Genomic DNA, 23,407 nt, shown 5'->3' on the forward strand with positions numbered 1-23,407 from the left:
GCATCTAGATCAAGGGAAGTAATAGTGCCACTGTATTCTGCTCTGGTCAGACCTCACCTGGAGTACTGTGTCCAGTTCTGGGCACCACAGTTCAAGAAGGACACTGACAAACTGGAACGTGTCCAGAGGAGGGCAACCAAAATGGTCAAAGGCCTGGAAACGATGCCTTATGAGGAACGGCTAAGGGAGCTGGGCATGTTTAGCCTGGAGAAGAGGAGGTTAAGGTGTGATGTGATGGCCATGTTCAAATATATAAAAGGATGTCATATAGAGGAGGGAGAAAGGTTGTTTTCTGCTGCTCCAGAGAAGCGGACACGGAGCAATGGATCCAAACTACAAGAAAGAAGATTCCACCTAAACATTAGGAAGAACTTCCTGACAGTAAGAGCTGTTTGACAGTGGAATTTGCTGCCAAGGAGTGTGGTGGAGTCTCCTACTTTGGAGGTCTTTAAGCAGAGGCTTGACAACCATATGTCAGGAGTGCTCTGATGGTGTTTCCTGCTTGGCAGGGGGTTGGACTCGATGGCCCTTGTGGTCTCTTCCAACTCTATGATTCTATGATTCCCAACTTCTGTGTTGTGAGAAAACTGTTCATGTGCTTCGAGAAATGTGTTCGTTAAATCATTGCCTATCAAAGCAAGTGTGGTGCAGTGGTTAGCAGAGGAAGCAAATGGGGCACTGGCCCACCAACCTCAGCCTGTGCTCAGCAAGCCCCCACCTGCCTGCCTGCCTTCTTCCTTACAAACACTTGGAGATGTGTGTGGCTGCCCTTACTGCTGGTCTCCCTGCCTTCCGCCAGTCCTAATGGGCATCAGCCACCACTGGAGCTTAGAACAAGAATGAAGAATCTCCAGGCTTCTCCATCCAGCCCTTGGTATTCTCCCTGGGCAATATCCACTCTTCCTTGGCCCTGGTCTGAACCCTCCTCAAGTGCTGGAATTGTCCTTTTGCTCTTTTTACTGCCTGGATAGTTCAGGTGGTTAGAGCATGGTGCTGATAGCACCAAGGTTGCAGGTTCGATCCCCTCATGGAACAGCTGTATATCTCTGCATCACAGGCGGTTGGACTAGATGATCAACTCTTTGCGTAACAATAAAAATCCTTGCCTATAATGCTAGTGGTTGGAAATATGACAGGGAATCTTGCTGTCGGCCAGCTAAATCTGTGGAAAGAGCCCAACACTTTCCACTCTCATTCCCTTTACAAAGACCTAAACTTGGGGGGGTTGATATTCAACAAAGCAGATGAGGAGACAAATCATATGAGGAAATCTTGAGGCACTGGGTATGTCTGTCCTATGGAACAGATGATTAAAGGGGGATATATGTTGACCATTTTCAGAGACTTAATAAGGTAACAGTAGAGGAGGGGAAATAATTGTTCTCTCTGTACAGCAATAATTTTTTTAAAAGCGTTTTAACTGACTGAAAAGTTAACACAGGGATCCACCTCTGTGTTCTGGGAGTGCTGGAAATAACAGGCTTTATGCTTAAAGAGGCCCACCCAGACTGGAAAGTTTAATGTCTTGGACACATTGCATTCATCCAGCCAAACTGCTCAGTACTTCATGGAATGGATCTGCCAGAGGGCTGATTTAGACCAGTGTTTCCCAACCACTGTTCCGCGGCACACTAGTGTGCCGCGAGATGTTGCCTGGTGTGCCGCGAGATGTTGCCTGGAGGGAGGCGGGCGAGTCGGGCGGCGAGAGGCGGGGCGGCGGCGGCGAGGAGAGGCCGCCCAGCGCGGGGCTCTCGCCGTTTGCCTGCCTGGCTGCCTGCGAGCTCGGCGGGCAGCGCCTCCGTCCGCAGCGCCCGCCTCGCGGCTCTCATTCCCTGCCCCTGCCAAAGCTCACCCAGCCAAGCCGCGCTCTCCTTCCTGCCTCGCTTTGCTGCCTCCTCCCCCCCCCACCCCCAAAGCTTGGAGGTTCCCCGGCAAGGGGGAGGGAAAAAAATTGAAACTTACACTTTCGTGCGTCCCTCCCGGCGTGACGCTGCGCGCTGACGTCACGGGGCTGTAATGGTGGTGTGCCTCGAGATTTTTTTCATCAAACAAGTGTGCCTTTGCCAAAAAAAGGTTGGGAAACACTGATTACCCAGTCCAATAATATTCTCAACATTGTGGACGGATACAGTCATGGCATCAGCACTTGAGATCCTTGGGCAGAATCAGCGGCCCAGATCCACTACCCTGACAGGCCCACAGCCAATGCCTTCCCTAGCTTTTTTAGTGCCAGGCAGCTGGCTCCAGCCACCATTTTGATTTCCACAACCAGCACTGAACCACTGATATATTGTTGTTGTTTAGTCATGCCCAACTCTTCGTGACCCCATGGACCAGAGCACGCCAGGCACTCCTGTCTTCCACTGCCTCCCGCAGTTTGGTCAAACTCATGCTGGTAGCTTCGAGAACACTGTCCAACCATCTCGTCCTCCTTTGTTCTCTCATAACGGCAATGGTGCCCACCTGAGAGGTGCCGGCACTGGGTTCCGGTGAGTTCTGGCTGGGGAAAAGTCCTGACAGCACTCACCAGGAGGCAGCACTTGTTTTGCTGCTAATGGCAGCCATCTTCTGCTGCCACTATAGCACTTTTTAGCAATGTATGGGTACCTCATATTTCACCAAGAAAAGCCACTGTACATAACATAACATAACATAACATAACATAACATAACATAACATAACATAACATAACATAACATAACATAACAACATGCTGGGATAGCTCAATCAGTAGAGCACGAGACTCTTAATCTCAAGGTTGTATTGGACTAAATGACCCTTGTGGCCCCTTCCCATTCTACAGTTTTATTATTCTATAACATATGGCACAGGCCTGGTTGACATGATGTTTTCCCCTCAGACAGTTGTTCAGACAATACTGATACTATAGCATTCAAAGCATCTGAAAGAATATCCATTATACATTGTGACCAATACTCCAAACAACGTCTCTCTTACAAACAAGAGGCCACTTTTTTGCAACCTCCACGTGGAGCAGAGGCAGGATGCACCTTCACTATACAATGAGAATCATTGGGCTGGGTGAGTAGGTAAACAAGCCCATGGATACTATAAAATGGGGGGAGGAGGTCAAACCTTGTTCAGTGTAAGGGCCACATCCCCTTCTGGCCAACCTTCCAGGAGTGATGTACTAGTGATGGGCAGGGCCACAGGCAAAACTGGCCAGAGCCATGTATGTAAATTTTACCTTTATACCATAGGCTAGTTCCTTCACACACCCCTCTTTATCTTTCAAGAGGCATTTTCAGAGGACATTCCAGCCAGGCGAAACCAACACATCAAGATGCAAAGCAGAGCTGGTAAGCTGCGGCATGGCCTGGGAAGAGCGGGGTGTGACTGGGGAGGGGATTTGGCCTGGGGAGAGTCTCAAGGGCCAGAGAGAAAGACCTGGGGGGCCTGTGTCTCAAGTAGGGATGGGAGACTGGCAATTTCGGTGTCTCTCTTGACTGGAGACATTGCATTCAGAGAAGAGCAGATTTTGAAGGAAAGCTGTGTTTCATTTCTTAGCATGAAATTTGGAAATTGCAATTGGGTAAAAGGTAAAGGGCCCCAACCATTAGGTCCAGTCGCGGACAACTCTGGGGTTGCGGCGTTCATCTTGCTTTATTGGCCGAGGGAGCCGGCGTACAGATTCCGGGTCATGTGGCCAGCATGACTAAGCCGCTTCTGGCGAACCAGAGCAGCGCACGGAAACGCTGTTTACCTTCCCACCGGAGCGGTACCTATTTATCTACTTGCACTTTGACGTGCTTTTGAACTGCTAGGTTGGCAGGAGCAGGGACCGAGCAATGGGAGCTCACCCCATCACGGGGATTTGAACCGCCAACCTTCTGATCGGCAAGTCCTAGGCTCTGTGGTTTAACCTACAGCACCCTTGCAATTAGGTAGATTTGCCTTTAAATGCAAGCTGAGCTGAATTTATCCCCCATGCCTAGTCCCATCTCCCTTAAGTACCTAGCAATGCCCCTGCTTTTTGGTTATATTAAATGGCCATCTGCAGCTAGGTTTTTGCATATAGCCTGTCACCTAATGGGCTGTTAAGTCTGAATTACTGTTTTTGATTGCACAAGGCTACTCCAAGCTACTGGAATATGTGCCTAGGTAGAAGCAGAGGATGTAGTTTTTGCAGTATGACACTGGGAGAGAGTAATGAAAATAACCTTTGAGTTGAGAGTTTACTGGGAAGGTCGCTAGGTGGTTTCTGGCTGGCAAAAATTGGGTTTTGTGTGTACAAGTGCTTTTCAGGGACTGGTGCTGACTTGTACTAGAAGTACCTACGCACATTTGCTTCTTATCCACTCATGAGGCACGTTTGTAAAATCTATAGACATTTTTTAAGCCCCACAAATCTCTGTTCACATGGGAACTGACCTTTTAAAAGGCGACTCCAGAAATAAAATAAATAATGAGATGGCAAAACTTCTATGTAAGATAACAATATCTTTTGCTTCAGAGTGAATGACAGTGAGTTTGGGCTAACTAACCCAGCAGCATATCAAATCCTCAGGACAGAGACTGTGTCTTCTTGTAATGAGTCTTCTGCGCCAAATGAAAATAGAATGTATCATTTGTTAGATAAGCTCTAACGGTGCCTAATAACGGGAAACAATGAGATCAGATTTGCAAATCTGACTTAGGCTGTGTATCACTTTTAACCACTAATCACTCACAGGATGAAATATTATTATTATTATTATTATTATTATTATTATTATTATTATTATTATTATTTGTAAAGGTAAAGAACCCCTAGATGGTTAAGTCCAGTCGAAAGCTCATCTCACTTCAGGCCGAGGGAGCTGGCGTTTGTTCACAGACAGCTTTCCGGGTCATGTGGCCAGCGGGACTAAACCGCTTCTGGCACAACGGGTCACCAGGACAGAAGCCAGACTTAACTGTCTGGGGGTCCTTTTACCGTTACTGTGACTGGCAGCCAAGGTTTCAGGAAGAGGTCCTTCCTACTTACTGGGCAACCCCACATTCTAGTATTATGGCATTTCAGGCTACCTCCTAAAACCAGGGCGGGACGGAGCTCCTACAATGAAACACTCCCATATCTTACCTGCATTGTCCAAGGTAAGCAGAACAGCTCAGGTGGCTGCAAGCTGAAACCGCTGCTGTGGGAAGAGAATTCACCCGCTCTGCCTGCATCAGGTTCCTCTCCCTCCCTGAAACTTTCCTTACCAAATGCATTGAACTTACATACCCAAGGGGACCCACAGCAGCGTAGCTACCTGCTTGGGTGCCCGGGGCGGCATGTGTGCCCTACTCCTGGGGGTAAACCGGGGCAAGAGCTGCTTGGTTTTAAGCAATGAACACCATTAGAGCTGACCTTTCTTCAGCCTTAGAAAAAAGCCCACAAAGGTTACTTGTCTGCAGAGCAAACAAACAAAATTACTAGCTGCTAAGAGGGGAGTATCAATCAAATCTTTATTACGGTTCAGCATAAATAGGGTGAGGTACAATCATTTAAAATCTATAAAACATTATGGAAATCTAATGTTATTAAAACAGAAGGTATATGTAAAAGACTATAAGGAACTAAAAGAAGCTAAAATAATCTAAAAGAAGGGTTAGGAGCATTAAACGAATAAGGAAGAGCATAAAAGGTTAGTATATAAAAGGTTATGACTATCAATTTACAAAGAAATTTACAAAGCACTCTGATATGAGTATTCATTAAATCTAGTTTGTGGCGCAGGTCATCAACCGATGAATTTTGAAGGCTGCTATGCAGAACCTGGCAACATTGTATGTTGTAGCATGTTTGATATGACTGTACCTCCCTGCTACTTTTATATACCTCAGGTTACAGACGCTTCAAGTTGTGCAATTTCAAGTTGCGCACCGCACTGAACCCAGAAGTACCAGAACAGGTTACTTCCGGGTTTCGGCGCTTGTGCAGAAGCGCTAAATCACGACCCGCGCGTCCACAGACGTGGTGCTGCGGGGTTGCGGACACTGCGGGTTGAGAACAAGCTTCCCGCATGGATCACATTCACAACCCGAGCGTCCACTGTATAGAATTGTCCTGTGCATCCTGGGTACTTATGGAGTAGTGGGGAGATGAGGCTAATACGGATGTCTCTATAATATAGGCGCTGGAGAAGAACATGCTCTGTATTTTCTATTTGAAGAGGGGAGTAACTTCTGTTTTCCAGGGAAGCCCATAGAGATGAGGAAACCTGCTACTTTACAGGCAAGATACAAATGCAGGCTAGTAGACCCTGAGAAGGCTAGTTAAAAAAACCCCCACAGCCTTTGACCAAAAAGTTGGGTATAGTTACTGAGTTAGGATGCCTCCTGAGTTTTCCCAGCACTAATGGACTACCTCTCCCCATATGAACTGACCCAGACCCTGTGATCATCCTCTGAGGCCATTCTTCATGTGCCCACTGCACAGGAGGCCCAGAGGGTGGCAACACGAGAATGGGCCTTTTCTGCAGTGGCTCCCCTTTTCTGGAATGTTCTTCCTAGGGAGGCTTGCCAGAAGTCTTTGTTACATATCTTTAGGCAACAGACAAAAACATCTTTAGCCAGGCCTTTGGCTAACTGGACATTCTATGGCTTTTGTGGGTGATGAGTTATTGGTGTGTTTTGTACTTGTTTTATTATATATTTTGTGTTCTCATGTGGCGTCTTCATGTTGCGAATTGCTCTGTGATCATCAGGTGAAGTATACAGTTTCAATAAATACAAATTTGTATACAAATTTTTAAAATAACAATGAATAAATAAAATAATAATAATAATTCTGAAGATTTGCCTAGCTGAGCCCTTAATTATAGGAAGATTGTATAGTTACTTATCTCCTTGGCTCGGGGGTCACATAACTCCATGCTGCCTGTTATGTACTAAGCTTGGATCCCAGAAAAATAGGCAGGTAGGATCCTAGAATGCAACAACCGATTGGCTTGCAGGAGAAGACCAATCAGGCTCCAGGAGGAAGTCAATCAGCCTATTAGGCTGGTAAGATCCTAGAATGCAACAACTGATTGGCTTGCAGGAGAAGACCAATCAGGCTCCAGGAGGGAAGCAGAATCAGCCAATCAGACGGGACTCATTGTGTAAATAATGTAAAGAAAACCTGAGGTTTGGGGGAAAATTTAATCACTGTTTTACAAGCTGCAATAAAGAGCATGAAATCACTGCAGGACTCCGAGTATATTTCACTCCCCAACAATTCTCTGATTAAATTAGGAACATCCTAAAGAAAAGTGGGACGTTCCAGGATCAAATCAGAAACTGGGACAGCTTCTGTACATAAATCTGGGACTGTCCCTGGAAAATAGGGACACTTGGAGAGTCTGCTTCTTTGCTGGCCATTTGTACAATAACAAAAAAACAAAAAACCCCAACTATTCTGCAGTTAAAGGCAAAGCTACGTGTAGTATGGTCCTGGGAGACCTGCCCCCACCAAAGCAAAGGGGCACAAAAGCAAACTTACCAGCTTTCTGCTCATCTTCCTTTTCAAGATGTTGCTTGAGATCGACTCAGCTTTCCAGCACAGCACGTACCTTTCATAATCAAAACACCCAGAAAGCTCTCCTTTGGATAGAAAAAGAACAAAGGAGGAACCTGCCCACCAGCGGAGGCATTTGGGGTGTGTGTCTTTCTTAACCTTTTTTATGGACTCCTGCACTGCTCAGGAGCCAGCTTTACCCGGGCTGACATCTCTCTCCATAGAAACATGAGTGGGAATGGCAGCTAGCAGGAGACCAGTTAGATCTCTTGCTTACTTCAGATGTGGCTGTCAGGAGAAAGATGAAAGTGCCATTTATGGCCCCAAACACCACCCCTGGATAATGAGCAAGCAGAAGCTACAACACAAAAGTTTCTCCATTTTTGTCTAAGGAGGAGGAGGAGGAATGGACGCTTTAAGAAGAGGCTAAGCATCATTTGTATTCCCGTTCTAAAAGATAACTGAATGGTGGCGACGTCACGGGAAAGAACATCTCCAATTCAGCATCCGCCCAACACAACATGCGACAGAATGGCCAACCTTCAGAATAAATTATTTGTTTTTAAGGCTGTGCATGTCACTTGGCACTAACATCTAACCGGCAGCTAAGAAGTGTCTTAAGAAATAAGAAGGGACAGCAGAGAAAACAGAAGCTCAAAGACAGGCAAAGAGGGGAAGAGAGACAGGCAAGGCATGTCGACAGCAAAGTTTTGATTCTATCAAATTTATTAGATGACAGGATAGAAGCTTGCCTACATGAGACTAGTCATCAAAAGCATACCTTGGCCTTATACGACATTACTGCTAATTATATTTGAAAGGATTCTTTAAAAGGCAATGTTTTAATTGTTAGTATAGAATCCTTATATTAATCCCCACAACAGCCCTATGAACTAGATAATGAATATCCACATTCGGCTGTTAAGATTTTGGTGTAAAAATGAAGTAACATTGTCAGTTTTCAGAAGGCTTCTTCTTAATAACCAGCAGTGAATTTTTTTAAAAGGGTAATTGGAGATTTGACCTGTTATTTTGACAAGCAACATATTTCCTAAATCTAATTATTATTAGCAATAATTGTTGTTTCAGTTTAGTTTAGGTTTTTTAAAAAAAAAATCCAGAGAGGCAGTTAATGTCTTGACTGATCCCTCTTCTTGGTTATTTTTGCTCAGTGCAAAGAGTCACTTGTTATTTCAGTAGGAGATAATATGAAAATTGAGAGCGGCATACCCTCACAGAAAGGGTTCAGAAATCACCCTTATGCTTAGGATGAAGCTGTAACAATGTGAAATGTAGTTATTTATAGAAGGCTGTCTTATACAAAGTCAGACCGTTGGTCCATCTAAAGCAGTTTTGTCTACACTGACTGGATGTGGTCCTCGAGGGATGTGGTCCTCAAGCAAACCTTCCAGGAGAGGGTAAGGGGTGAACCTGGGACTTCCTGCATGGGCTCAAACCCTGAGCTTTGGTGCTTCATAAATACATCAGACCCCTTAGGAATACAGTAAAGTCTCAAGGTAAGAGAGATTTAAATGGAGAATGCAATATAAAAAAATTAAAATGCTAATAATAGTTTGATGTACCATTACCACCCCACCCCAACCTCCCCCTCTTCCCCCTCTTTTATTCCCAACCTAATACTGTATGCAACACTAATGTCTCACAACAAATGAAACTGATCTGTAGAAAACACAACTTGAAAAAAGAGACAGTGCACCTATTTTTGTAAACTAAGAAATCTTTAATATTTTTAACAACAACAACAACAACAATAGTTTGGTGTAGGAAGTACGGTATGTTGCTTGTTAAGAAACAGGTCAAATGTCCAATTATTTTTATTTTAAATTTCCCTGCTTTTTCTCCAGTCTTTAGGAAACTGACAGCATTACTTCATTTTTACACCAAAATGTTAGCAGTCAAGTCCGAATATTTGTGATTTACTTCATGGGGCTGTTATGATTAACACAAGGATTTTATTTTTTAAAAAATACAGATCTTATCAACCTGAATTCCCAGACCCTTTGTATTAAAGCTACATTTTCAAAGATCCCTTATACTGAACAATTTTTATTGATTATTTCTGCACACACCACAGTCTCCAAGCAGTAAGATTTCAGGGGTGCCAGTGCCTGCCTCAGGTTTGGCTTCCTTGGAATGGAGGTTGCTGGAGACAGTGTGGTCTTTGATATAAGACATAGAGAGAGGCAAAGCATAACATGGAAAGACTCATAGCATCAGCACTCCCCCATTAGGTGTTTGGATTCGGCACAGAGAGTAAACCAAGCCTTTCTCAGTTCTAGCTCAAAATATGAGACTGCCCCAGGTATTTTGTTACCTTGCACAATTGGTTCTGGTTTTCGTAGCAAGGAAGGGGAGAAAGAGCTATACATTTTACTGAGGCCACATGGATAACCTCTTGACATACACGCCACCAGCTTTTGAGATTTCAGCTGGGGATCTTTCAAGCCTATTTTTTCCAGCCAATAAGGGATAGAAGCTTGCTGTTATTCAAATGAGACTTTCTGAAGGCTAGATTCTGGAGTCCATTCTGCACTCCTTGTAGAAAGGCTTTGTATTTTCCATAGTACAATGCAATGCACTTTGTGTGCTCCAAGAACGTGACACTCCCAGAAGCGACATATCTTGTAGGTAGATCATGGATCCCAGCCGTGCAGTTTTCTGGGCATGGGAGCTGGGAGGCACAATCCCACAGAAAAGCCTTTGCAGACAAGGAAAGATGCTTTGGGTCAGGAGGTGGGGCTTGTGTTGTGATCATGTGGGGAGATGTGACAAAATGTTAATGGGATCCGAAAAGATAAGGTATCTGTGAACAAGACTATTATTGGCCTTACAGGGTTTGGTTTTGTCTTTAACTGCTCCCCCAGGAACCACTTTCCTATTAGTCAGAGACAGAACAGTAGCTGTTCCTCTGACATATGTCAGCTCTGAGGTTGAACAGGAGAGCAACGATGCGGCTACTGGCATGTGTACCAACAGAGGCATTATTCTAACCACATTTTATATCCAGAATGATCTGACAATCACCACACAGCAGATATTTTACACCCTAGTCTAGGTGCTATCCTACAGAGGGGGCATGTAAGAAACAGGGATTGTTTGTCCTTCGAAATGTTATTGTCATTCATTCCCATGAATAGATGGTACCTACCACATTGCTCCCCTCGAGAAATGCTACTGGTCTCTTCTTGTCTGTAGACACAGGGGCAGATAGGCCTAGGCTTAAATATTTAACTTCACCAGCTTTTCCCATTCATGGCTCAGTGAGCTTTTGACAGACAGGCTTACCAGTTAGCCATTCTGGTCTGGTCAGTCTGGTCACTCTGGCCAGTTACCAGTATGGGAGCATAGGAGTCAATTCCCAGGGGCCAAGGAGTCTTTGCCCCTCTCAATAAAACATTTAACTGTGTTATGCGATTGATTATGCTGGGTGGGCCTTACCTGCCCCCCCCATATTTTATTCAAGTTGGCACCCCTGTATGGGAGTAAGTAAACCTCAGAACTCACTTGACAAAGAAGGTTTTTTGTTGTTGTTGTTCATCCCAGCCTGAGATCCGAGGAGGAGGAGGAGGAGGAGGAGGAAGAAGAAGAAGAAGAAGAAGAAGAAGAAGAAGAAGAAGAAGAAGAAGAAGAAGAAGAAGAAGAAGAAGAAGAAGAAGAAGAAGAAGAAGAAGAAGAAGAAGAGGCAGCAGCAGCAGCAGCAGCAGCAGCAGCAGCAGCAGCAGCAGCTTGGCCAAGGTGGGATTTCTGTTCCACAGAGTACTCCACCAAATTATGCCAACTGCAGAAATCATGACCTAGGAAATATTTATACCCTTGTGAACTCATGAGCCAGGGATGGTGGAAACTACTTCAGAAACATATGGAGGACACCACATTCACTACCATTGGTGTAAACCATTCCTCTTGAAGGCTCAAATCATAGAATGATCTCTTGCTCTTTGACTCTTGGCATTTCCCTTCTGGTCATGTTACCTATACATTTCTTAGCAATATCTGTTGCAGTGTTGTCATCAACCTTGTGGTGACGGACACGTATTAGGCAGCACCTGTTAAGATGCATATAACATTCCTGCTTACTTTACAAATTTGATGTATGAAAAAAATTACTGGTACAACGTCTGAAGAACAGAACAAACCATCACGTTTTACTGTCTCCAGAGCAGATATTCTGGCGTAATTTCTTATTCATACCACAACTATAAAGCTGACTCAGCTATATAGCTCCTGGCTACGCATATTGTGATATCGCTCATTTGTGTCATTTCCAGGGATGCTCCCTTACAGAAAAAAAATGCTTTACTCCTTTTATCCACCATGACAGTCCCATTTCTTTTTAAAAGCTTCTAACATATTCTTGCACACCACCACAATTTCAGAGTGGTGCAAGATTCCAGGGGTTCCAGGCGCTTACCCAGGGTTTGGTTTCCTCGAATGAAACTGTGGTGTCTTTGTGATGTGTGTTATATTTACACATATCTACAACCTGAGCCTATGATGGAGGGGCTCACAGCATAAGGACTTGCTTCTCCCATGGCCTCAGCCTTGGATTCAAGCAGAAATGAAGCATGTCTCTCCCTCTCAGGCTTCTCCCTGCAGCCTGCTTCTAGCCCAGCTCCTTCTAAGTACCAGTCAGTTGAGGGAGGGAGGCCCACGCATTGCCCCCTAGCGCAGAGCCATTTCCTTTGTCATGCTAACAACCCATACTTAGGGGGCCATTACCAAGAAGCTGGCCTGGCTATTCCAACAAATGAATCCTTGTTAGATACATGAATTAGAAGGGACTCAGGCGTACAGCTTAACACACACACACACACACACACACACACACACACACACACCCCAGCAACTCAGTACAGCTATCTTATGGGCTGGCTTGACATTTAGAAAACAACATGTCATTTGTCTTTGAGAGAAAACATGCTTTGAGCAGGCAACAAAGAAAATGTTAGCATAGCAAAGAGTGCTATAAGCAACAAACACATCAAAGGCTTTCCTGAATGGGTGTGTGGGGAGGGAGGGAGGGAGAGCTTATTCTGGGGGGAGTGGAGCACCCAGGTAACTTTTATGATAGAATTAAAGCTGGTTTACTTTGGAGAAAGAACCATAGCTTTGCATTCAGAAGTAGCAGGTTCAATCCCCAGTATCTCCAGGTGGTACTGGGAATGCCTCCTCCCTGAAAACTTGGAGAGTCACCACCAGTCAGTGGTGAGAGCCAGTGTGGTGTAGTGGTTAAGAGCGGTAATCTCGTAATCTGGGGGACCAGGTTCGCATCTCTGCTCCTCCACATGCAGCTGCTGGGTGACCTTGGGCCAGTCACACTTCCCTGAAGTCTCTCAGCCCCACTCACCTCACAGAGTGTTTGTTGTGGGGGAGGAAGGGAAAGGAGAATGTTAGCCGCTTTGAGACTCCTTAAAGGGAGTGAAAAGTGAGATATCAAATCCAAACTCCTCCTCCTCCTCTTCTTCTTCTTCTGTCAGTGTGGACAACTCTGAGCTATACTAGTTTGACTAAGTATAAAGCAGCTTCCTATGTCCCCATACGAGCCCACCTGTCAAAGAGCGATCCAGCAGTAAATCACACGTTCAGAGCTGGAGTTAACTATTAGCAAAAGCACATATTCGCAGAACTTGGCTGAGTGTCAGGCCTAATGAGCACAATGGCTCATCTCCAATAGGTCCCCATGAAAGTACCCTCCTCCTGACAGCTGTCGATAAGTTTCCTTCTCACCAGGGCTTTCCCCAAGCAATCAGATACTGCGTCTGCATGCAGCCTATCTGTGCTGGTCCCGAGGGTTAACCATGCGGCGAGGTCCGAGTCCAGTCCAAGGTCGAGGGTGCGGTATGGAGGCTGTCCGTCAAAGCTGAAGCTGGGTCCAAGGCAGGGAGTCGGGTGAGGTCAGGAGCTCTGGCAGAAGAGCAGGACAGGGTGCAGGCAGGAACAGGCTACCCATAATGTTGTTCCCGCAACCTGGGACTGGGGCTGGCTGGCTTTTATCTGCCCCGAGGCATAGGGCAGCCCCGGTCCACAGGTGACTCGCCTCTCCTGGCCTAGAGGTGAGCACTCCTCCTGCGGGAACTTAGTTCCCTCCGCCTCTCTGCCTTGAGCCTCTGCAGCTCAGAAGAGGCTGGAGGGTTACCGGACCCAGAGGCAACCTCAGCCTCCTCTGACGGGGCTGAGAGTGGAGCACCTGCAGGCAATGGGTCCTCCGTCACCTCAGGGGCCAGAGCAGACTCAGCTGGTGCCTGCACCTGAGGATCCAGCACAGGTGAGGACCCTTCAGGCTCAGGCCCCAGCCCCTGCTCAGCTGGTTCTGGAGGCAGGGAATCCTGTGCAGGCTGGGATCCCTCAGGTTCAGCCTCCGAGTCCAAATCCCAGGCCATCACACTATCACTGCTCCGCCCTTTTCATGCCTCTTCTGGTTCTGGGAGACAAGGGGGAGAGGGGAGTTTGTCGCAGCAGCAGGGGGAGACACCAATGACTCTTCACCAGCCTGGCTCATCTCTGCCTCTTGGCCTCCCTCCCTGTTTACTCAGGAATCAAAAGTTTTGTGTCTCTTTTGTCAGAATTATATACTTTTTGTGCATTCTGCAGAACTGGCTTGTGCCTCTGATTCTGGACTTCTCTCTGCCACAGACTCTCCCAGCTCACTAAACCCTGTTAGCTCTTCAGTTTTTGACACATCTTCCCAGTCTTCTCTCTCTTCTCCCTCTGATCATCATCCTACCACCACTCCCTGGGCTCTGTTATGCTGGCTCCACCACACACTTCCAGACTTCAGGGTCATGAGAGGAGGGCTGCTAAACACAGGAATGTTGTCGGAAGTCCTCAGGTGCAAACCCTTGGCCTCCTGCACACCTATGCATGGTCAGGCGACGCACCCAAAGAGGACTGCTCTGTTTCTCTTTAAGCTTGATTGTGTGAAAGTTTCATTCAAAGCTGTTATGCTGAAGGAGAGGACCCTTAAACTGCCGTGTTTGATATAGTGATCACAAAGTTCCTGATCTAAAGATGGTGTCTGGCCATGCTTGTTTTTCCTTCTTGAACCCAGCACTTTGGCACTGCAAGATGCACCATCCTCCTCCTACAGACTTTGCCAACTCAAGGGCCATATTCCCTTTCTCGGCAACCTTCTGAGGGCCACACGCCTGTGGTGGGCAGAAGCAAAAGTGGGTGAATTTCTACACGGACTCTCTCACACACCCCTCTCTATCCTCTGTGCAGGCGTTATCAGAGTTCAAGGCAAAAATAATCAAAGAGGGTGTGGCCTAGGGTGTGTGGGGGAGTGGCCTGGAGAGAGGGGGAGTGGCCTGGGAGGACTTTCAAGAGCCAGAGAGAGGGCTGCAAGGACACATATAGCCTCCCAGGCCTGAGTTTCCCCAGGAATATATATTCAATGTCTAGGAACCCTGAGCTCCTGTGCTTGAATTAAAAGAGGACAAGGGGTGTGAACTGCCCCATTTTTTTGTGATGACTCCCTGAGGTGCAGTGTTTAGAAAGCTATGAGAGAGCCATGGTCTGGCTAAAACAGCTTGGGAAGCAGGGGTAGCCGCATGTTGTTTTCTTACCTGAGGTGAAACAGCAAATAGTGCCCTCCCATTGTGGAGCACAGTACCCAAGCCTCAGCTTCCGGAGACTGCATTGAGCTAGCTGTGTCTGCAGATACGTAAGGAAATATTGGAGGTGATCGTGTTCTGTCTATATCTTTTAGAATCTTGACTGTTAATGAGAAAGACACTTGAGGGTTTTCCTTCCTAAAATTGTCCAGCTGAAACAAACAAGAAAAAAATAGGGGAGGGGGTGCTTAGTTGGCACCACCAAACAACCAGAGGAGAACGGGCATGTGATTGTTGTGGATGGCAGGAAGGTCTCCCCTACCCTTTGTCCTGTAACTTCAGCACTGCTTTGCTCTGTTCCTTCCTGTCACTACAGCAACTGGACTTACCTGGTGGCTTCCTGGAAGTCACATTGGGTTCGATGTTGAATTTTACCCAAGTCTGACACCCAAGAAGGAGTAATCCCCAAATCTGATTAGCAGCCCTATGCTCGTTTCATCTTTCTCTGTGACTTGTTCATCTGGGATACATCATAGGCACGTCTTTTGGTGCCATGCTCTCGTACAAGTCAGCTGGTCTCGTATAAGTCGCTGCAAGCACCAGCTTGGGATCCAATCAGAAGCCAGGATTGCTTCTGTAAGTCTGGGATGTCCTGGGAAAATCAGGACACTTGAGGACTATGCTGAAGGATGCAGTCACGTGTGCCAGTGCAGCCCAGCCTGAACTCACTAAAGAAGGATAGCTATGTTTTGGTTCCTGTATTGATTTGGGAAGGGTGGATTACATATGTTTGCATTAAAACACAAAGCAAATAAAGTCCCCCTTCCCTGCCCATAACTCAAAGTCCAACTTCGCTTTCCAGCATGTTTGCCAGTACGCAGGAAGGCACAAGAGTGGCTGGCAAATAAGCAAAGCAGCACTGCCAAAAAATGGGCATATGGAGTAATTCGGGAAAGACTGTCCTCCTGAATGCACCTTAACTCTGCTTTTTCAAGAGTTGAGTGGGCATTTTAACCAGTGCTGACAAATGCTCCCTTGCCAAAGTAAGAATGAGTTCAAGGGCCCGCGATAGGTGTGGTGCATCAGACATGAAATAAAGAAAAAGCAGCAGACAAATATTTCCGGCATGCATACTTTCTATTCTGTTGTAAAAAAGAAAAAAAGAAAGAAATGTAACCCTATACAAATGCAAGTGTTTTTGTTCAAAACATCTAAGCTTTTTAGCACTGCTTTCCTGTAAAGCAAAAAGGAAATGTCTAACGTTAAAATTACAACTTCTATTACACTGTGTATGGAGGTTTTATTTCCGTTTGAATGACTTCAATTAGAATGAGTGTGTTCTGAGTATCTGATGGCAAGCCTGGGAAATATGTATATAAGGTTATGTGTTTGGAGAAGGCTGCGTCAAGCGAAAAGCCTATAATTGCTCATCAATGCTCTATAGCTGAGTAAGTTATCTGGCACAGGAGCTGTACCAGGAAATAGCAATCATACGATTCCTGCTCTGTATGTGGAGCTGGAAGATTTCCGAAGTCAGTTTTAACGTTCGTAAACGATGCGAGCTCAGCGGTTCGGAGGGAGGACATCTTACTCACAATTTTGCCATTTTGGATGTGCCAGCATGTCCCGCTTGTCAAAATCAGGCTGAGGCTGTGGGTGTCTGTACTGGAAGTCAATGATTTGGTAGGCTATGGGAGCAAAAATGCTGATGGGTGCAGGGAGAGTTAAGGGCTGGATGCTTGCTGAAGTGCAGCATGCGGAACCAGGCAAGGACACAAGGCTAGACTCCTGTGTATCATGTCTGACCAAGCTAGAGGCTTCAACATTGCTAACCAATCATATTGGCCAATTTTTGACCGTGCTATTCCATTTTCTGCCTGTAGGCTGGGTGGCCTAAGCCAGTGTTTCCCAACCTTTTTCGGGCAAAGGCACACTTGTTTGATGAAAAAAATCTCGAGGCACACCACCATTACAGCCCCGTGACGTCAGCGCGCAGCGTCACGCCGGGAGAGACGCACGAAAGTGTAAGTTTCAATTTTTTCCCCTCCCCCTTGCCGGGGAACCTCCAAGCTTTGGGGGTGGGGGGGGGAGGAGGCAGCAAAGCGAGGCAGGAAGGAGAGCGCGGTTTGGCTGGGTGAGCTTTGGCAGGGGCAGGGAATGAGAGCCGCGAGGCGGGCGCTGCGGACGGAGGCGCTGCCCGCCGAGCTCGCAGGCAGCCAGGCAGGCAGACGGCGAGAGCCCCGCGCTGGGCGGCCTCTCCTCGCCGCCCCGCCTCTCGCCGCCCGACTCGCCCGCCTCCCTCCAGGCAACATCTCGCGGCACACCAGGCAACATCTCGCGGCACACTAGTGTGCCGCGGAACAGTGGTTGGGAAACACTGGCCTAAGCTAAGTTCATAATACTAGTTCAGAGGTCTCCAAGCTTCCCTTGCCTTGGGCTGGTGTCTCCAGCGACGATTGTGCGTCGGACAGGGGACCGCGCCCCCGTACGCGCACACACATGCTATTTCTGGTGCACATCCGGGTAGGAGGAGGCCTGTACGCATGCACACAAGCTATTTCCGGTGCTCCTCCAACCTGGAAGTGGGTCCCCGTGCCGCGCCGGTAAGAGCAGGTGGCGGGGGTCGCCATGAGCCAAGTCCCCTGGGCTATAGGTTGGTGACCCATGTACTAGTTCATCCCTTGACTCTAGGGAATCCTTAGACTTCCTGTATGGAAACAATGGCTTGTTTGGGAACAGTGGCAAAGATTTCTCAGCACAAATTCTTTGGTGGGGAAACAACGCATTTAAACTGCTGTAAATCCACTATATGTTCATAATGTAAATAAGTTATTCACTGAGTTCTTAGGAAATCATGTTGATAATTATAATTTTTGTTTTCAGATTATCATTATTTACTGACTGTGGTCCAGAAAAAAACTTATTTATTGCAAATTAATAAACCCTCCCCCCTTTTTTACCTGTCTTGCTCCACGTGTATGAATAGAAAGTGAAGGTTTTTGATTTTTTTTAAAATCCACCTTTTTTTTGAAACATAAATTACATATGTAGAAGATGTTACCCAGTCAATTCTAATGAAATAACAATGAATTTTAATATATATATGTGCATATATATCTGGGCATGTTGTTTGGGGATGGGGGGAAAACCCACATTCACGACCGAGTTGATATGGTAGCTTTAAACAAGAAAAGTTGTGAGTTTCTACAATCTAGGGTTGCCATATTTCTAGAAGTAAAATTCAGAACACAAGAAATTCCGGACATATTGCAACCCTAGTACAATCACGATCCTAAATCCCACAGGGAGCCTATTTATGAGAGCTGGCTCCCTCCTGGCCAGACCTTTCTCCTAGGTCTTCCACCCAAGCCAGAGGGTGCTCATGGCCAATGAGCATCCAACTGAGGGGCAGGGCTAGTGAACGTGTCCTCACTTTTCTTCCTCAGACAATTGTAGCGGCATGAGGGGAGAATGCCTAGAAAGTACCTGTATGTGTTTCCTGGTTTTGTGCTACAGTGCAAAGCACTGAGCGTCCTCACACAGGGTTGCACTCCTCTCCTGCTTGCAGGTCACTGTGAGAACAAAATTCTGGATCTTTAGCCAGATCCAGCAAGGCTCTTTGTAAGCTCTTATTTTGGGGACCGTGCATCTCCACCTGCTGCGGATGTTAACTTCAGCCCTGTCTCAATGCAGAGAACCAATACAGAGAACCATGAACACAGGGCAAACTTGCTTATTTGCACTTCATTTTCTTCGGATTATTGAAGGTGCAAAGCTAAAACCTACCTGCCTACCATATTCCACAGACCCTCCAGTGTCCCTATTTTCCAGGGACAGTCCTGGATTTACGGAAGCCATCCTGGTTTCTGGTTTGATCCAGGAATGTCCCACTTTTCCTTAGGATGTCTCTATTTTCATCAGAGAAATCTTGGAGGGTATGGAGTTATGCGACCTCCAAGCCAAGGAGATACGGTAAGTAACTATACAACCTTTAGAAGACATCTGAAGGCAGCTCTGTTTAGGGAAGTTTTTTAATGTTTCATTATGTTTTTATATATGTTGGAAGCAGCCTAGAGTGGCTAGGGCTGTTGTTGTTGTTGTTGTTGTTGTTATGGAACAGGACTTCCCTATTTTCATCAGAGAAATGGTGGAGGGTATGTATTCCACTGTCTAACTTCTTCTTACAGTTAGGATGCATCCCATCATAGCCAACATAACAGCTGTCATCATATAATTTTCACATATTACTTCAACCTCCTGAGCCCTATTGATTTCTTCCTCTCTCTTTTTTGGAAACTGTATATCTAGGCATGTTCCTGGATCCAACTCTTTCACTGGAGATGCAGAATTCTGTGAGAACAGACAACTACCACCATTCCTGGCTTGGGATTGTTTGACCCCGGTTGCCCGTGGATTAGAAACCTCACAAGTTGTGTTCCTGCAATGTGCTCTGTGTGTAAACACTCTGTTTTCAGGATTTGCACTGGCTGCGAATCTGCTACCGGGCTAAGTTCAGGGTGTCGATACTAACATATAAGGCTCTCTATACAGCTCTGGACTAGGTTAAGTGAGAGACTACCTTATCTCTTACACATCCAGTAGATAGCTGCAGTCTGTGGGAGAGTATCGCCTGCAGGTTTCAAAGATCTCAGAAACCCCCCTTGCAGTAACTCAAGAGCAGGGCCTTCACTGTGGCTGCCCCGATCTATGGAATAGCATTCCTGTCAGCAGGTGCCCACTAGCTGCATTTTACGAAAACAACTGAAGGCATTTTTTCCTGACAGGTTTTCCAAGCTGGATAAATAGGTATTTTCCACGAGGGCCTGTTTTGTATGGTTTTGCCTTGGCTGTTTTTGTGTTTTAACTGTTTTCAATTATCTTTAGTGTACATTGAAACAGGTGTTTAGAAGGCTGTTAATAAATGGACAATGATGATGATGAAAGATTATTCCTTTTCAGCCTTTCATAATATGTCTTATTTCAGAAAATCCCTCCATTGTCTTTGCTTCTTCAAATCTTACCTTTTCCATAAACGCGAGTGTGCTGCAAATCCTCAAAAATTTCATTTAGCAGGAATACTCCACTGTTCCTTATCTTGAGTTTTCAGCATTCCACCGATAGCTGCCTGAGCAATCCTCCTCCGCTCTCTGTCGTGAAGACCACCTCTTCTCTGCCGGTATTAACTTACTGAGCAAAAGCCTGCCCTGCGCAGACTCCCAAAGCAGATGTGCAAGTAAAAAGACCAGCCAGCTTACACTCACAATTCATCTGGTGGTTACAGAACAGCTTATTTCAAACACATTCAGCAACCTTCAGTACCTGGGACAGGCATCTGGGGCTGGGTGAAAGGTAATCCATAAACCGGCATTTCTGCGTGTATGCGTGTGTATTTGATTGTGAGATCCTTATCTAATGCATGCACACTAGAATGGGGTGGAAAGATGCCTGTAGAACTGTAGTGCATCTCAATATTTTTGAAACTCACCCTCAACTTCTTAGAAAACAAAGGAGGGTCAATACTGGAGCACAGATTCCAGATACCAGAAAGCACAGATTCCCCATGCGAATTAGGGACAGTGCTAGCATATGATAGGACACACACCATGTATTTAAAACACATGACTTCCCCTCCCAAAAGAATTCTGGGCACTGTCGTTTACCTCTTTCAGAGCTACAATTCCCAGCACCTTTAAGAAACTACTGTTCCCAGGAAATCATGTGATTTAACTGTATCATGAGCACACTGCAGAAAACAGATTCTGTAAAACTCTGTGTGTGAGAGAGAGCAGGAGGCCTCAGGAGTTAGGTTTTTGGTTCAGGAAGCACCTTTCTAAAATAGGCAGCAGTGGTAGTTTTAATTTCTGCTTACAAATGGGGAATGAGTGCTACCTAGTGAATTTATGTTTGGACTGAGATTTTCATAGCTACTGTACTGCATGATCTCTGCAAGCCTGCTTTCAGGCATAACATTTAGGCAGGCCTTAATGCAACAGGGTAGATTTCAAATTCTTCCAAATTAGCATATAGAATTCCCAATTGGTTCTACTCAACTCAATAGAGGTTTACACACCAGGAATCAGCATGAGTAAAAGGAGAACAAAAAGCAAAGGTAGGTATTCTGGCCAGTAAGAAACATTCTAAAAGGTAGAGCAATACCTTTCTCAGGCCAACCATAATGAGAGAATGAGTGGGAAAATGGCAAATACAATGTAAACCAGTATAACGTGACACTTGTTGGAGCAAAAAAAAAAGGTTTAATATCACATACATACTCATAAGATGTCAACCCAGCTTATGCCGGGCCATGAAAAAGGCAATATATATATATTCCAGCTGGTATTTGTCTCCATCCTGAGATGAAAGACAGATTTCTTGACAGGTGGAAAACAGAAATGAGAGGGGAACTAGTTGGATGTTGTTGTTGTTAAAATTTCCATGCCGCCCTCCATCATTTTAGGTGATACACTAAGTAATAATACAAATGGTATGGCGTGTTCAGTGACCCAGGTGGTCATTTTGAATTGATGTAATCGTCACTTAGCTCCAGACTTGCCACTTGGCAAATGGAAGGGCTCCTTCTTTTTCTAGAGGAATCTAGCCGAAGCTCCCCACTGGAAGAAGAGGGGAGCCCATTTTTTTCAGATTCCCCCTGCAGGCCACAGAACCACTGCCCCCCACTGTGCCAGAGAGGGTCCCCCAGCCCTTTGAAGCAGCTGTTGTGAGGCCACAGGGAGGTGGAGGAACAGACCAAAAAAAGAAAAAGAAATAAAATAAACCCCCAAAGCTGCTCCCTTCCTCCAGCACAAGCAGAACTCTGCTCATTGCAAGTCTAGAGCCAGCAACCGAACTAACTTTCCTTTAAAAAATAGCTTCTATTTCAGAGATATCACATTTTCTCAGCCCTCAAACTGCTGTTTGAGCCTCCTGCTACTGTGGCGTTTTGTGACAAGCGACGCTATGAGCGTCAAATGTGCAGAAAGGTCAGGGAGGGAGATTGCGATGCGTTCTGTTTCCATCCACATTTCGTGAGTTCGCTTCCATCCTTTAGGGCGGGCGTTTTCAGGTGCCTCGTTTCCGAAGGAACTTTTGCCACGACCACCCGTGTGCTGAGCTACAGCAGATTCCTCGTGTGTTGCAAAGGATTCTGGGACGTATCCTGGCAGCTTTGGGCAGCCGTCAGGGCCCACTGCTGAGTGGACCCCCCTGGAGCCCCATTTTTAAAATAATAATAATAATAATAATCCAACCCAGCATTCAGAGCAGCATTGGCTTGCTGGGCCAAGCTGCCAAGTCTGTTTCCCACAATGCAGCTGGCATAGCTTTGCTCTGGGGCATTGTGGGAAATTCAGCTGTTGACAATACTCAGAGACCTTGGGATGCTACCAGATAAGTCTGAAGGATCTCACAGACCAAGGAAGAGGCCTACCAGGATTCAGTTGGCCTAAGTCCCCCTCAGACCTGGAATCGACCCCAAACCAACCTAGTAGGCCTCACCCCACATTGCCTATCTGTGAATTGAGAGTATACCCTTCAACTCAGACTGCGTGTTGTGGGGAAGGCGGACAGTGACGGATTATGTTTTTAAAAGCCAGGTAGGTTTAAACACCATTGATTTCCTCAACAAGAAATCCCCTCACAAGCTCCAGTACTCTTAGGAACACGGCTTGAAAACCACTGCTTTGAGGAAACCATGGGAGTATTTGTGTAGCTTTTAAAAAAGGGAGGGTACGGAGTCAAGGTGGACAGAAATTTAAAGTTCCTCATTCCCTTTGTGGCATTCCCCCTGCATTTTGCTTTAAAAGATTAAAGGTCTTTAAAGGATGGTGCTCCCTTCCTGCCTCTGAATTTCACATCTCGCTCGATTCTTTTGAATATGTAGGAAACACGAGTGCGGCCAGGCTTTCTTCTCCATTATGTGGGGTGTGTGAAAGCGCACAATTGGTGCAGGATTGCTCATATAATCGTACACATTAATCTAAGGAAGGTCCCTGCCCCAAAGGAGCTTACAATCTGTATTCACTCAAGATAACATCCAGAGTTTCTTTTTTAAAGGGCAGCCCCATGTACACTTTCTCAAAAATTCAGTGGATCACTCACTCCTGGGAAATGTGAGTATAGGATTGCAGCCTAAAATAATCCAAACATTGTGTGATATACCTATGTTTTTCACCCTACTAATCTTGATTGAGATCACAGAACAGTAGTCACATTTTCAACAGAAAGAATTTTTTAAAAGTTGGTCCACAGTATTCACCGGTAACTGAGAACTGTTATTATAAAAGCCACAACCTTATTTCTGGTGTTCAGAACATTACTGAAGTAATTTCTTTGTAAATTTGGTACTATGTTG

At 45.9% G+C, this 23,407-nt stretch overlaps 2 long non-coding RNA genes across 5 annotated transcripts in view; both read left to right on the forward strand.

Moving 5' to 3' along the window:
- The window catches only part of LOC308587143, a 56,689-nt gene extending 36,726 nt beyond the window's left edge, over nt 1-19,963 (forward strand). The window contains exons 4-5 of one of the 3 annotated variants that reach the window (XR_014008219.1): nt 3,258-3,320; nt 19,366-19,963. This is a non-coding gene — a long non-coding RNA (uncharacterized lncRNA). Of the gene's footprint in view, nt 1-3,257; nt 4,729-19,365 lie in introns of those variants that run through there. The other 2 variants (XR_014008220.1, XR_014008222.1) reach the window with 2 other exon arrangements.
- A 1,542-nt stretch (nt 19,964-21,505) lies between these two features.
- Nucleotides 21,506-23,407, forward strand: part of LOC308587149 — a 49,288-nt gene continuing 47,386 nt past the window's right edge. Inside the window, exon 1 of one of the 2 annotated variants that reach the window (XR_014008233.1) lies at nt 21,506-22,649. This is a non-coding gene — a long non-coding RNA (uncharacterized lncRNA). The remainder of the gene's footprint in view (nt 22,650-23,407) is intronic. The other variant, XR_014008234.1, reaches the window with a different exon arrangement.

This window comes from Podarcis bocagei (genome assembly GCF_964188305.1).
Source record: "Podarcis bocagei genome assembly, chromosome: 5".
Lineage (NCBI taxonomy): Eukaryota > Metazoa > Chordata > Lepidosauria > Squamata > Lacertidae > Podarcis > Podarcis bocagei.